Genomic DNA, 13,475 nt, shown 5'->3' with positions numbered 1-13,475 from the left:
CTAAGAAGTCACAGTCACTACTTGGATGAGAGAACACCAAGAAGGACTGGCATTGCTACACAGAGGCTCATTCCTCACATGCAGAATAATGCACTTTCAAACTGCTTTCAGTGCTCTTTGAAGCTGTGCGGAATAGCAAAATCCACTTGCAAGCAGTTGTGAAAGTGGTTTGAAAACGCATTATTTTGCGTGTGCGGAAGGGGCCAGACAATGGTAAACCACCTCTGCTTATCTCTTGCCTCAAATAAGCCATGGCTGTGTCACCATGAATCAGTTGATGGCATACTCTTTCTCAAAACATACCCATGTACATTACAAGAAGTAATATGGAATAGGCATGAATCTGGCCAACCCCTTCCATTTTTACCCTAAAGATTTATTTTTGCTATAGCAGTTACTTTAAAAGTTAGATATTGGTAAATTTAATATAACTCAGACAATCATTTTTGCATTCAATCAAAAGTTTTATTGAAACAAAGGTTCCCAACACTGCCTCAGTAAAGGCCAGGAGATTTTGGGGAGGTCACGCTAGGCTGCATCCCCCAGTCTGCACTGATTTCACCGTGAGAACTAGGAGAAATCCCTAGAGTGTATCAAGCACAAGGAATAAACTACTTGAAAATTTTAAAAATTGCATATCTACAGGATTATTTTGCTCTTCCTGAAGTTGTTAGATGTAGGGAATAGAGTTACAAAAGTGTAAGTTTTCAGGGGTCTAAAGATCTTTTTCCAATTAGTTAAGTAGGCTGGGGTGAAGCCTTACAAACATCTGAACTGCACACCATGCTTTGCACACATGACATAAACCACAAAAGAACAAGAAAGGGAAACTAGAGCACATTTCTCCAGAAAGTATGAACAAGGCACACTGCATGATCCTTTTCGACAGAAAACCCAATCCAATAACTGGGCAGTGAAAAGAAAGACCCCGTCCCTGTTATATTAGAGCCAACACTTTGGTGCCTTTCTGGTGACCCAATGGATGAGTTAATTTTGGGGAGAAACCAGTCTCAGCCTGCCAGGTGCATTTCAAGCAAACAAGATCAACTATATTTACAGGGCTCCCAGAAATAGCAAGTTTGATATGAATACTTCCTGCCCTAGTTCAACTGGCAAAACCACTTTTGAATAGACCCCTTAACCAGTGTTAATGGGTGTTAAAAGTTTGTGGGAGATGAGTTAAGCTCAAGCAGGTTTTTTCTGCTAGGAACAGGTTTTGAGAACAAAAGACTTGGCTTGCACTGGCTTGATATATAAAGATTATATTACAGAACAAGCTCGATCTATGTAGACTGTATTCAAAATGTGCTTCTATCACTGCATTCGCTTGCGTGCTGTAGTACTGGCTCTGTGGTTTTGTAGGTAGGTAGACACAGTGGGTTAGATCCAGCCATCTTTTTCTCGTAATCTCACACAATCCTCTTCCCTGCGACTACAGCTCCTCGTCTACATGGCTTTTGTACATGTAGATCTTGTTCCTCTTTCCTTTCTCATGAGCAGAAAAGCTAGTCAGTGTATATATATATCCAACCCGGTGTATATTTCCTTTTAAAATTGGTTATCTATTGATATAAGCCACTTAAACCAAATCGTTTTTAGTTAAAACTTATTACACTAAAAATCATTTTCTAAGGTGGCTAGGCAAAGAGAGAAAACTGCACAGATGCAGTATAGTGCTTTGCTGACTCTCTTAGTGCTGGAGTATCATTCCCATCACAGACTCCTATTTGTTGGAATGTATAAACGCAGTGTTGCAAATTCCTTCTTGGCAGAAACTTGGTTCATATGATATCAGTCTTGGGAGTTACTTTTCCTTCACTAATACTGAGAAATGTAGATCAGCTGCCTCTTACTGAAATGTATGAAATTGCGTAGGAACAGTGGGCAGATTGTCTCTGGATAGTGACATTTTTAAAAATATATTAGCTCCATAGATTTTTTTCCCGATTCAAGCAATTAGTTCCCAGCGTGGCAAACAGCACAGGTTTAATCTGGCATCTGTCAAGGGTCTAAAAAGCTGTGCAAATGCACTGACAATATGATCTCTTTCGGGGCCTGTTGCAGGCTGTGAAAATTAAACTGGATTATTCCCATTCAAGCAGCTACGAAATAACTTATTGCAGCTGCATACAAGGATGAAAACCTTAGACAGATGTTTTCTGAGTTCAAGAAGAGCTGGTCTGTGGATACTGCTCAGCCCCAAACCGGAATCTAAGAGGGTTTTGCAGCTTAGAAAACTATAAGTCAAATTGTCTTGGGACCCCAAGGGGGCTGTTTTGTCCTATTCCGGCTGGGACTCAGAGCCTGCAGGAACCAGGCAAGGAAATGGAAAAATGCACAGACAGCAAGTGATTGCAGCACCATAGCAAAACCAATGTCCAGATGTCCAGGGCAAAGGATTGTTCCATGGAGAGCACCAATTGCAGCAGAGACATTATATTCCAATGGAAGTCTGTTGACTGCCATCCTTCCCCTCCCCTGAAGTAGAAAGATCCATCCTAGGACTGGAAAATACCTGCAGATTTGGGGGGTAGAGCCTGGGGAGGGCAGGGTTTGGGGAATGGAGGGACCACAATCGAGTATAATGCCATGGTTCACCCTCCAAAGCAACTGATTTTGGTCATCTAGAGATCAATTGTAATAGTGGGAGATTTCCAGGCCCCGACTAGAGGTTAGAAGCCCTGATCTACTCCATCTGGAGGTTGGTGACCCTAATCTTCCCAGAAGATTTTGAATTGGGCTCCCTGTAGTAGCTGAGCACTTGGGGACATGTAGAGCAATTCTCAGCAGGATCAGAGAGAAGTTAGGTTCATGGTGACATGGGCGGGGTGACATGGATGGGGTCAAGGGCACTGGCAGTGGGGGCGGGGCCTGGGGCGGAGCCTGGGGGCATCCCGGAGACAGTTTGTCCCCGAGAGCCATTTACCCCTAGTACGCCTCTGGAATCCAGAGTTTAAAAGATGGAAGCTCTCGCATTTAGGAAATAAGGACCACAAAGGGTGACAAGGAGTTGTGAGCTAGGATCAATCTCAGAGTTCAGGGTGTTCTATAAAGAGATGCCTGTGTTCGAAATAACTAAAAGTGTCTGCCAGTAGTGTATCTGGCAACAAAGTGAAAAGAAACAGAACCTGCAGTAGATAAGAAAAGCTAACTGCCTTCTTTCTTGAAAGGTGGCAATGAAAGGTGACAAATGGTACTTGATTTCTCCCGTCCTAAAACGGCCACTCAAAAGGCCTGCCAGCATGAAGTGGACGAAGTGTATAAACTCAAGAAAAGGGGGAAAAACAATCACAGGGTCTGCAAAGCTTATTTCCGATCTTGCTGATAACACTAGGAAGAGCTCTTTTGCTCTTGCATTATGCAGAAGATTATGGTTTATTTGACAGTGACACTCCCAGTGATGGGAAATGAAGTTGTTTTCCAAAGAGCCCTGAAATGCCAGATTATTTTAACCCTAAATAAACAGCAAATGTGAAACACAGATAGAGGCAAGCAAAGCTGGAGACTCTAGAGCAGGGGTGGGGAACGTTTTTTTGCCTAGGACAACTTGGATATTTATGACATCATTTGCAGGCCATACAAAATTATCAGCTTAAAAATTAACCTGGTACATTTGGTCAAACATTTTATTAACTCACCCCAATGTGATGGCTGGAACTGCTTCTCTTTGGTGAGGTGTGTGATGTTAGTGCGTATTGATGATGTTGCTACTTGCATCTGGTTTTCCAGGTTTGAATTTCGAGTCCTACCTGCAGTTGCCTTGGCAGGGCCAGACCTAATAATTTTGCAGGCCTTATACGGAGCCTCGGGCCGGACACTCCCCACCCCTGTTCTAAAGGAAGACCTCATCAGGCCAAGGCAATTAACAGTACGTTTGGGAAAGACAGAAGATGAAGGCATACCTTTGCAGATTGTCCGGCTTGATAAAGTGTGGCTATTGCACAAACAGAACTGCTAGGTCTCGCCTGCATGTGCAATTAGCCAATTCTGAAGTCTGCTTCACTTCTGGCAGAAAAGAAGACCAATGAAAAGCTGGATCAGAAGGGGGAACAGATCTAAAACAGAAGGGCCAGACTAAAGGTGAATCAATTAGGGAACAAACAACCCACCTCTGCTATAGTGGCAGCCATGGCCATCAAAGTGCAGCTCCTGCAAACAAAAATAACCACTTTTTTTACTCAAGTACACAGACTTCAGCAAAAGATAAGAAAGCAGGCAGGCAGGCAGGCAGGCAGGTAAAAGTCCCAGGAAAATTGAGGAGGCCAAGAATTGAATGGTGAAGGATTATGCTTTTGGAATAAAGATGTACATACTCAAAAAGCACAAAAAGAACTGTTTTCAAGGGAGGCGCTGACATAAAATTGCTTAGAGGTAGAAGAGCATTATCAGCATTCTAGAGGAAGTGGTCCATAGAAGGCCTTCAAGAGCAGCCCATGTGCCCTCAGCACATGAACATAAAACCACTGCATACTATGCTTAGAGGTCTGAGGAAAAGGTGCAAGTTACTTTTCATGTAAAAATAACAATAGTTTTTCAATCTACAGTGCAGCTGAAGACTTACTGGTAAGCTATGAAAACAAACCTCAGCCCTGAAGAAGAAATAAGCAAAGATACACTTCAAGACACTGGAGAAGCCAAGGGTTCATTCCGCACAGCACAAATAAGGCATTCTGAGGGCCTAAAACAAGGCGTCTTGGGAAGGAATTCCACACAGCTTTTTCCCCAAGATGTTCTCAGGATGCCTTATTTCTGCTTAAGGCATCTTTTTTATTTTAAAAAAATGCTTCAAAGTGCACTTTCCCCTAGTGTGCCTGCAAGATGTCCCCTGCCTCACTGTGCAGGATGCAGAGCTCAGGAGGCGTCTTGTTTTTCCAGCCCAACCATTTAACCCTTTGATCAGTTTCACTCTCCACTTGGCCTGACATTTTGTGTGCTGGCGAAGGGATTCTCCCTGCCTCCATTTGCTGAAGGTTGCGCCAGGACATTTGCTCTGCAGGCTCCGATCCTGGACACCTTTTCAGCCTGAAAAGTACATAATTGTACTCAGCTCTTCCTACCAATTCTGGTAATATATAGTTTTTCTATTTTTTTTAATTTGGAGGAAGTATTGAAGATACACAGACATGCATGAGAGAATCTTAGCTGCTTGGAGGACTCCCATTGGGCAATGCTTCTCAGTGGGCAGTAGACCTGTCCTCCACAGTCCCAATGCTAGTCCTCCAAGGGACTACGATTCTCTTATGCATGTCCATGCATCTTCATAGATAGCTCCTCCCAATGTTTTAAAGGATGGTGTTAGTCCAAGCCCTGGGCTGTGGTATAATTGTGAACCGAGGGTGGAAGCCAACTGATGTTAGCTCTGCCCCTGAGAATGGTCCCTCCCCTGTGCCGGTATTCAATTGGACACGAGCACAGCTCTGAAGCAGCCCCAACTTCTGAATGTCACCAATGTGGAGGTGAGGGGCAACCGGCTGCTATCTGCTGGTGCCTTTTCTCCCTTCTCTGGAGCAAGTGACCCTTGTGCTGGCAGAGGGGGGCAAATGCATTGGCACATCCTCAGGCTGGCTCCACAATGCAATTTGGCCATCATCCTCATAGGATTGGGTCGATAATCTCTCTCATCTGTTACATATTGCTCTGAAGATATTACAGGTCTGTAACCAGACCAAGGTCAACTGTAGTTTCTCTCTAAAGAGGATGTATTGCCAAATCAGGCTTTGTTTTGTTGCATGCAAAAGGTGATCCACTTCCAAGAAAGATCAGATATAGAGACCTAGTGGATGGAGGAAGCACAAAGTTAGCATATGCCATTAACAGTGGGGAAAGAGGTGCAACAGCTGCGTGCTGACATTTTTCTCATTTATTGTTGCTGACTAACAGTGCCGGTGAGTCATGGCCCTCTTTTAAATTCTTTGCAAATTAGTTGTTTCCTGGACATCACCCTTTCATGCCCCTCAGATGAGGCTTTACAGTGACTGTGCTACTATCAAATCTGCCTATCTTTATTTTATGTTAAGTTGTCTTGAGGAGGAAGGAACTAACACCCTTTTCTTTTCAAGATTTATGACTCTCTGCACTAGAGGGAGCTTATAATAAGCAAACTAGGCAAGATTTGCGGTAGAGATGTATAGTAAATGGTTATAGTTAGCATGGTAGACATTCACAGGGTTATCCTGGGCAGCATCTTCAAGCAGAGTACATCAAAGGGGCAAGAAGAGAACTGGGTGTGAACGGTGGGGAAGGGAACTGGAAAGGTCTGGAATACTCACTGATGCAAAACAACAAGAACTTGTCACTGGGATTGTTTTCATGACTGACTAAAACCTGGATTTTGCAAATGTCCTTCCCCTTTAATAGAAGCTTAAAGGTGGAAATGGGCAGTTGAAGCTTTTCATGGCATGCAGGTAAATATCTCTTGGTAAGTACAATCCTTTGGGGCCTCTGTTAAGGAAATGGGTCATTTTTTATTCAGATGTTGTCAAACCTAGCTGTACTATTTCAGACTCAAGTGGACAAACGTTATTTTAGATATCAGGTTCTAGAGCAGAGTTCTCCCTGACATGGTCATTTAAAAAATATGTGCATATCTTTAATTCCATTGTAACGTGGAGCGCCCCCATCTTGAATGGGAAGTGATATAATCAAGACAGATTTATTTTTGCAGTGAAAACCAGGCCTGCCCAGGGGCCCCGAGAGATCCAAGAAGAGAGTCAGCCATTGCATTGGCCCCAGCTCTAGTTCTGGTGGAAAGAGGGAACTGCAGGAAGATTTATTTAAAATGCTCCCTTAAAAGAAGTGACATTCCTGACCCCTATAAAAACTTTGGAGTCAGGACAGACTTTAGTCAAAGTTAAATATGGAGAAGGATGAAGTATGAGGAGAAGAAGCAAGATGGCAAGCAAGCAAGAGAAATGTATTAGTTGTCTTAAGAGAAAAATTCTGGATTAAAAAAGAATTCTGGATTTAAAAAATTCTGGATTAAAAAAAGAAAAAATTCTGGATTAGAAAATTCTGGATTAAAAAAAGATGAGATGTTAAGAACCAGGCCTGCCCAGTCCAGCATGACTGCACATCCCTTATGATTCCTCCTCCTCATTGACATTACATTTGCAATAAAGAATACCATTTACCAGATTTCCTGGGCCCAGCAACTTAATTAAAGTACTATAACAATAGTGAGGTGTCATCATCGCAGTGTCTAAACCAGGGGTAGGGAACCTGTGGCTCTCCAGATGTTCAGGAACTACAATTCCCATCAGCCTCTGTCAGCATGGCCAATTGGCCATGCTGGTAGGGGCTGATGGGAATTGTAGTTCCTGAACATCTGGAGAGCCACAGGTTCCCTACCCCTGGTCTAAACCATCAAGATGCTGCTTCAAAGCTGTTAATGGGAAAGTTACCATTGCATTTGTGTGACGTCTGCTCAGAAGCTTATAAACTGAGGAAATTCTCTCCCAAGAAACATGCCGTACAGCACTGTGGACCTGGTTTTGCAATGATGGAGCGAAGCTCAGCCATCTGAGCATGCTGAGTCAGCATACTGAGCATATTGAGCATACTGAGTCACCAACTTTAACAGGCATTAAAAACTATCCTGGAAATAGTTTATTTTTATGAGTAAGATTCTTGAAGAGGTTGTGGCTTCTCAAATCCAAATATTTCTGGATGATACGGACTATCTAGGTTTTTTCCATTCTTCCTTCCATCCTGGTTTTGATGGCTGCAAACCAGAGCATCTGTTTTTCATGCTGATAGTCCCAGATGTAATCTCTGGGACACCCACATACCCACACGTTCCCCATGGACAGTCAGAATAGACAGCCAGCACTGACCCTGAAAGACCAATGGTTTGATTCAGCATAAGGAAGCTTCGTGTGTTCTACATGCTCAGCTTGTTTGCCCTGACTGATAATCTCTGCCAGTCCTCCAATGGGGAAGTCATTACAAGTTGGTTGTGTTGGGCTTTTAGCAGCATTCAGTTCCATTTAGTAGCATTCAGTTCCTTCTGGAAAAACTGAGTCTTGCCAGTGCTGTCCTGAAATGAGTCCAGTCCAGAGGAGCAGCAGTGGCATAGTGGTTAAGAGCAGGTGTACTCTAATCTGGAGAACTGGGCTTGATTGCCTGAGCTGTGGAGGCTTATCTGGGGAATTCAGATTAGCCTGTGCACTCCCACACATGCCAGCTGGGTAACCTTGGGCTAGTCACAGCTCTACAAAGCTCTCTCAGCCCCAACTACCTCACAGGATGTTTGTTGTGAGGGGTGAAGGGCAAGAAGGTTGTAAGCCCCTTTGAGTCTCCTACAGGAGAGAAAGATGGGATATAAATCCAACTCTTCTTGTTCTTGTTCTTCTTGTTCTTCTTGTTCTTCTTGTTCTTCTTGTTCTTCTTCTTGTTCTTCTTGTTCTTGTTCTTCTTGTTCTTCTTGTTCTTGTTCTTGTTCTTCTTGTTCTTGTTCTTGTTCTTCTTGTTCTTCTTGTTCTTCTTGTTCTTGTTCTTCTTGTTCTTCTTGTTCTTGTTCTTGTTCTTCTTGTTCTTGTTCTTCTTCTTGTTCTTCTTCTTCTTCTTCTTCTTCTTCTTCTTCTTCTTCTTCTTCTTCTTCTTCTTCTTCTTCTTTCCAGAGCATGAGGGGTTGGGTAGATTCTGCTCAGTCTGTCGAATGTTCGTGCTATTTAACATCTGTCTAAATCTGCTGTGAGAAATCATCTAGAGATTTCCCATAACATACTTTTAATATGTGTATACTGTGCAGTTCTTTATCCTCTTTCCATCTAATTCCAGGGAGATGGTGAATGTGCTTGGCTCGTTCTAGAGGTGACGGAGGACTGAATAAGGATGAATGTCTTGAAACCTAATCCAGATAAAGTGAAAACACTGTGAACGGGGTATGAAACTGACACGGGGATGTGTGGGCAGTCTATTCAGGATGTGGTTGCACCCCCTTAAAAAGAACAGGCTTACAATCTAATGATGCTCATAAGTCCATTCTATCTCTAGATAAATAAATGGCCAAGCTGGGGCAGAAAACCTTTTATCAGTTTAGTCTGGCATACCAGATGCAGCTGTTTCTGAAAAAGTTGACCTGGTTGCTGTCAAACATGTAAAATATAGACATGTAAAATATAGACTGCACTTTTTGTAGGGCTATCTTTGAAGATGGTTTGGAAACTACAGCTGATCCCTAATATAGTTGCCAGAATGTAAACAAGGGCTTGTCAAAATGAATATGCTAAGTCAATGCCTTCAGTATGATTCTTGGCTCAATCCAAAGGGCTGGTCTGACCTTTAAAGTCCTTAAATGCTTTAAAGTCCTTATATCTAAAGGACCATCTTCACCCATCTTTTCCTGTCTGCACTCTGATGAGTTTAGGGGACACTGTTGAAGGAACCCACAGTAGAAGCCAATGTGGCAAACAGCTTAGAGTGCCATACTAGGTTCTAGGATACTGGGCTCAGGTACCCAAGTTGCCATGGAACCTCATGGGATGATCTCGGGCTAGTAGTTACATTCTCTCACCCTATCACCGTCATAGGAGCGTTACTTTGAGAATACAATGGAAGATAATGATGTTGTAAACTTTTTAGGGTCCCCATTGGTTAGAAAAGTGAGGAATAAACAGTTCAATAAACAAAAACAATATCTCATGAGTATAATGTGCTGAAAACCACTGAAGGATTTTTGAGGTAAAATAGGCAATCTGACTGGATTTTTGTTATTGCCCAGGGACAGATGGAGGGAAGACTGCAAATTTTCATTCATAAATAATTGTATTATTTTATTTGTTAAGGAAATGCATACACTGCTCCGGGTGGCTAAGTATGAATCATAACTATCATATGGTTTTGTTCCATGCTCCTCCTGCTTCAAATACCAGTAAGGGTTTTTTTTTGGTGGGGGGGGGGATTTCACACAACACTTGTGCAGTTGCCCACTTCCTGAGTTTTCTTTGGACTTGCTGTGTTCCTCCCAAAGCTGGACTGTTTCCTGTGTAATGACATCACTTCCAGTCTGACCCATAAGTGATGCAATCATGTTGGGTGCCACTCTAGCACTCACCCAAAAGAATCACTCTTGGCATGATGATATCACTTCCATGCTTTGTGAAAAGTGATGTCATTACAACCAGGGTCTCTGCTTTGCCTCCCTCACCTCCCACCAGTTGCCTGGCCAAACTTGGCAACCCTAAGCTCAGCTGTGAACCTAGGCTGAGCAGTTGTGGGAGTGGGGTTGCCAGGTTGTGGAGGTATTGGTGCTGCTCTTACCTGGTTAGCATTGGGTTGACATTTTTGCACTAATATGGTGAGCAGGAAGGGGATAGGAGCAGTACCATAGGTGCAGGATGTATGGATGCCATCTGCATGCTTCAGTCCTGTTTGCTGCTTCTTTCAAAGCAGGAGCTGCTTTTCCTGCCTCTGTGTGAAAGTAACCCTGAAAAAATATGCTTCAAGTGAATATAGAGAGTGTGTGGAGAGGAAGGTGAGAATTTTCACATCCTACATGACTGTGTGGATCATGAAAAGCTATGACCGGTTTCAAAAGAAATGGGTGTGCCACAGCATCTGATTATTTTGATGCTCAGCCTGTACTCCAGATAAGAAGCTACTGTTAGAATATGAAGAAACAGGATGGTTTCCAACTGGCAAAGGTGTCGGACAGGGACGTATTTTGTATGTTCAATCAGTATGCAGAATATATTAGAAGGGAAGCTGGATTAGATTTAGGTGAAGGTGGAGTGGAAATTGATGGAAGGAACATTAACAATTTGAGATACGCAGTTAACTCCACATTACTAGTAGAAAACAGTGGAGACTTAACTATTGATGAAGTTTAAAGCAGAAAATGCTAAAGCAGGATTACAGCTGACAAAAGAAGTCAAAATAAATGATTACTGGAGAATTACACAACTTTAAGGCTGATGATGAAGAAACTGAAATTGTCCAAGATTAGGAAGACTGCAACCAAGAAATCAGAAGGAAATTGAGAGTAAGTAGGGCAGCCATAAAGAAGCTAGAAAAGATTATTACATGTATGAATGTGTCAGTGGTGACCAAGATCAAGATAATTCATGCCATAGTATTCCCCTTACCATGTATGGGTGTGCAAGTTCAACAACAAGAACACTGACAGGAAGAAAGTAGATTGAAATGTGCTATTGGAGGAGAGTTTTACAGATATTGTGGACAATCAAAAAGACAGATCATTCATTTCTAGATCAAGTCAAGCCTGAACGCTCCCTACAAACTAACACGACTAACGGAGGCAATTGCACTTTGGTTACATTATGAGAACACAAGAGTCACTGGAAAAAATGCTGGCAAAAGTTGAAGGCAGCAGGAAAAAAGGAAGACCTATCATGAGATGATTGACTCTGTGAAACAGCCAATAGCCCCCATTTGCAAGACCTGTGCAAGCCTGTTAACAATGGGTGTTTTGGAGGCCATTGATTCATAGGGTTGCCATAAGTCCGAAACAGTTTTTTTTGAGCAAGAGAGCAAAGCAGCAGCTGAGAGAGCGAGGCGGTGGGCGAGAGAGCGAGGAGGCGAGTGAGAGAATGGGGCGGCAGATGAGTGAAGTGGCAGGTGAGAGAGCTAGGCGGTGGGCAGGGGAGTGAGGCAGTGGGCGACCAAACCAGTGGGAGAGCAAGGTGGGAAGGGACGGGTGGGTGGCCTAATGTGCACCCCATGTGATCTAGGTAAGTGGCACCTGGGTCGTGGGACCCCCCCTCTGCCAAGATACTCCCATCTCAAATGTGAGAAGAAAGCATAGAGAGGTATGAGAGCAGAATGGAGAATCACCTTGTGCAAAATCAGCCTTTGTTCTCAGGTTTTAATGTAAATGAATGTTATCAAGTCAATAACATTTTTGACAGCATAAGAAGAAAATCAGTTGTTTTTATATTACTGAGATATTTGTTATTACCAGTGTTTTTGTAGCCATTTTCATGCATTATTCTCTTCTTCTGTGTCTCCTCAGTTTTTTTAACCAATCTCATGTTGGCAGCGGGAGGGGAGTGAACTTTTTTTTTTTTACCACAGAGAGTCACTGGAGCAGCAGTACAATGACCTCAAAGAGGAACAAAGGAGAATGTCCATCAAAGTGTTTGATGAGCCATCAGCTGTTTTTCCCTCCCTGGGAGTGAAACTTAAACCAGAAGCTAAAATTACACACCCATCCCCCTGGGGAAGAGCTTTGAGAATCCAACATGACCATCTTCTTCTAAACAGTTTTATCTGTTTGCCGTCAGGAAAGCCATTGGATATGAAGTGATACATCAACTGCTATCAGGTTGATTACTGAACTAGACAATCTCGCTAAATATAGACCTTCCCTAACCCTGTTGTCAAGTTTATTTCCTTTCTGCAAAGCAGGTGCAGCCCCACAAAAGGCAAGTTTCTGTTTCTCTCACCCCGTACCCCCTCCCCACCATCTCATGAGGTACTTGCAGATGCTGTAGATTCAAGTGAGGTGCAACAAGGTGTAGCTGATGTGGCACAATAGAGCAGTTGCAATATATGTATCAGGTGGCTTTTCTTAACAAAATAGAGCATAGAAGACAGCATGATTAGGGAGTCGAGACACTGAAAAACCTCCTGTTAAAACCACAGTCAATAGCAAAAAAAAACCCTCCCTCAAGATAAGTGTTTAGTTTCAGTGCCATTGATTTCAAGGGAAGAGTAAAGTGTGTGATTACATCTCCCCTAGAGCTGGGATTGGTGGATTTTGGCAAGATGTTGGGCCTTACTCATTATATTTACTGGTGGCACGCCATCGTTTGTGTTAAGCAGGAGGGTGGAGAGTTTACATATGTTGTTGGGGTTTAATGTAATTAAGAGGGGATTTAATGCCTCCTGTTCTTGGGGAATCTGTTCGGGGGAGCCAGACTGCTCACTACTGTGTCACTCAAGGAGGTCAGGGATTACCCTCATGGCTGTGTCTTTAACACTGAACTGTTTCCTATAGCAGTGAATGGCAGCTTTCATTTCCATAGGGGGAAGTGGCTTGGAAACAGCATCGCAATATTGACAGAATAAGGTTCCTGTCCTGGGTGACCCAGGCAGCATCAGGGCCATTCTCTGTTGTGTTTCCCCTCCCATCTTGCGGAATGCCCTGCCTGAGGAGGTCAGGAAGGCTCCCTTACTTTGGTCATTCCACAAACTATGTAAAGCAGAATTGTTTAGGAGGGCGTGTTTATAAAGGTAATAGAGAATGGTTCTAAAAGGTGCTTTTGAAAAGAAAACAGGACTGTAGTCTATGCCACTGTGTATGGTAGGCATTGGTCTGTTCCGCACAGCCTAAATAAGATGTCTGGGGGACACAAAAAAGGCACCCTGGGAAGGCACTCTGCACAGCTTTCTTCCCAAGATGTTCTCAGGATGCCTTATTATAGCTCAAGGTATCTTTTTTGGAGAACACTTCAAACTGCTCCTATCCCTCCTAAGCCGGCTGCAAGATGCCTCTTGCCTGGCTATGCAGAATG

Source organism: Sphaerodactylus townsendi, linkage group LG08 (genome assembly GCF_021028975.2).
Source record: "Sphaerodactylus townsendi isolate TG3544 linkage group LG08, MPM_Stown_v2.3, whole genome shotgun sequence".
In the NCBI taxonomy this organism is placed as follows: domain Eukaryota; kingdom Metazoa; phylum Chordata; class Lepidosauria; order Squamata; family Sphaerodactylidae; genus Sphaerodactylus; species Sphaerodactylus townsendi.
The sequence above is the reverse complement of the archived record's forward strand: the minus strand, read 5'-3'. Positions refer to the sequence as shown.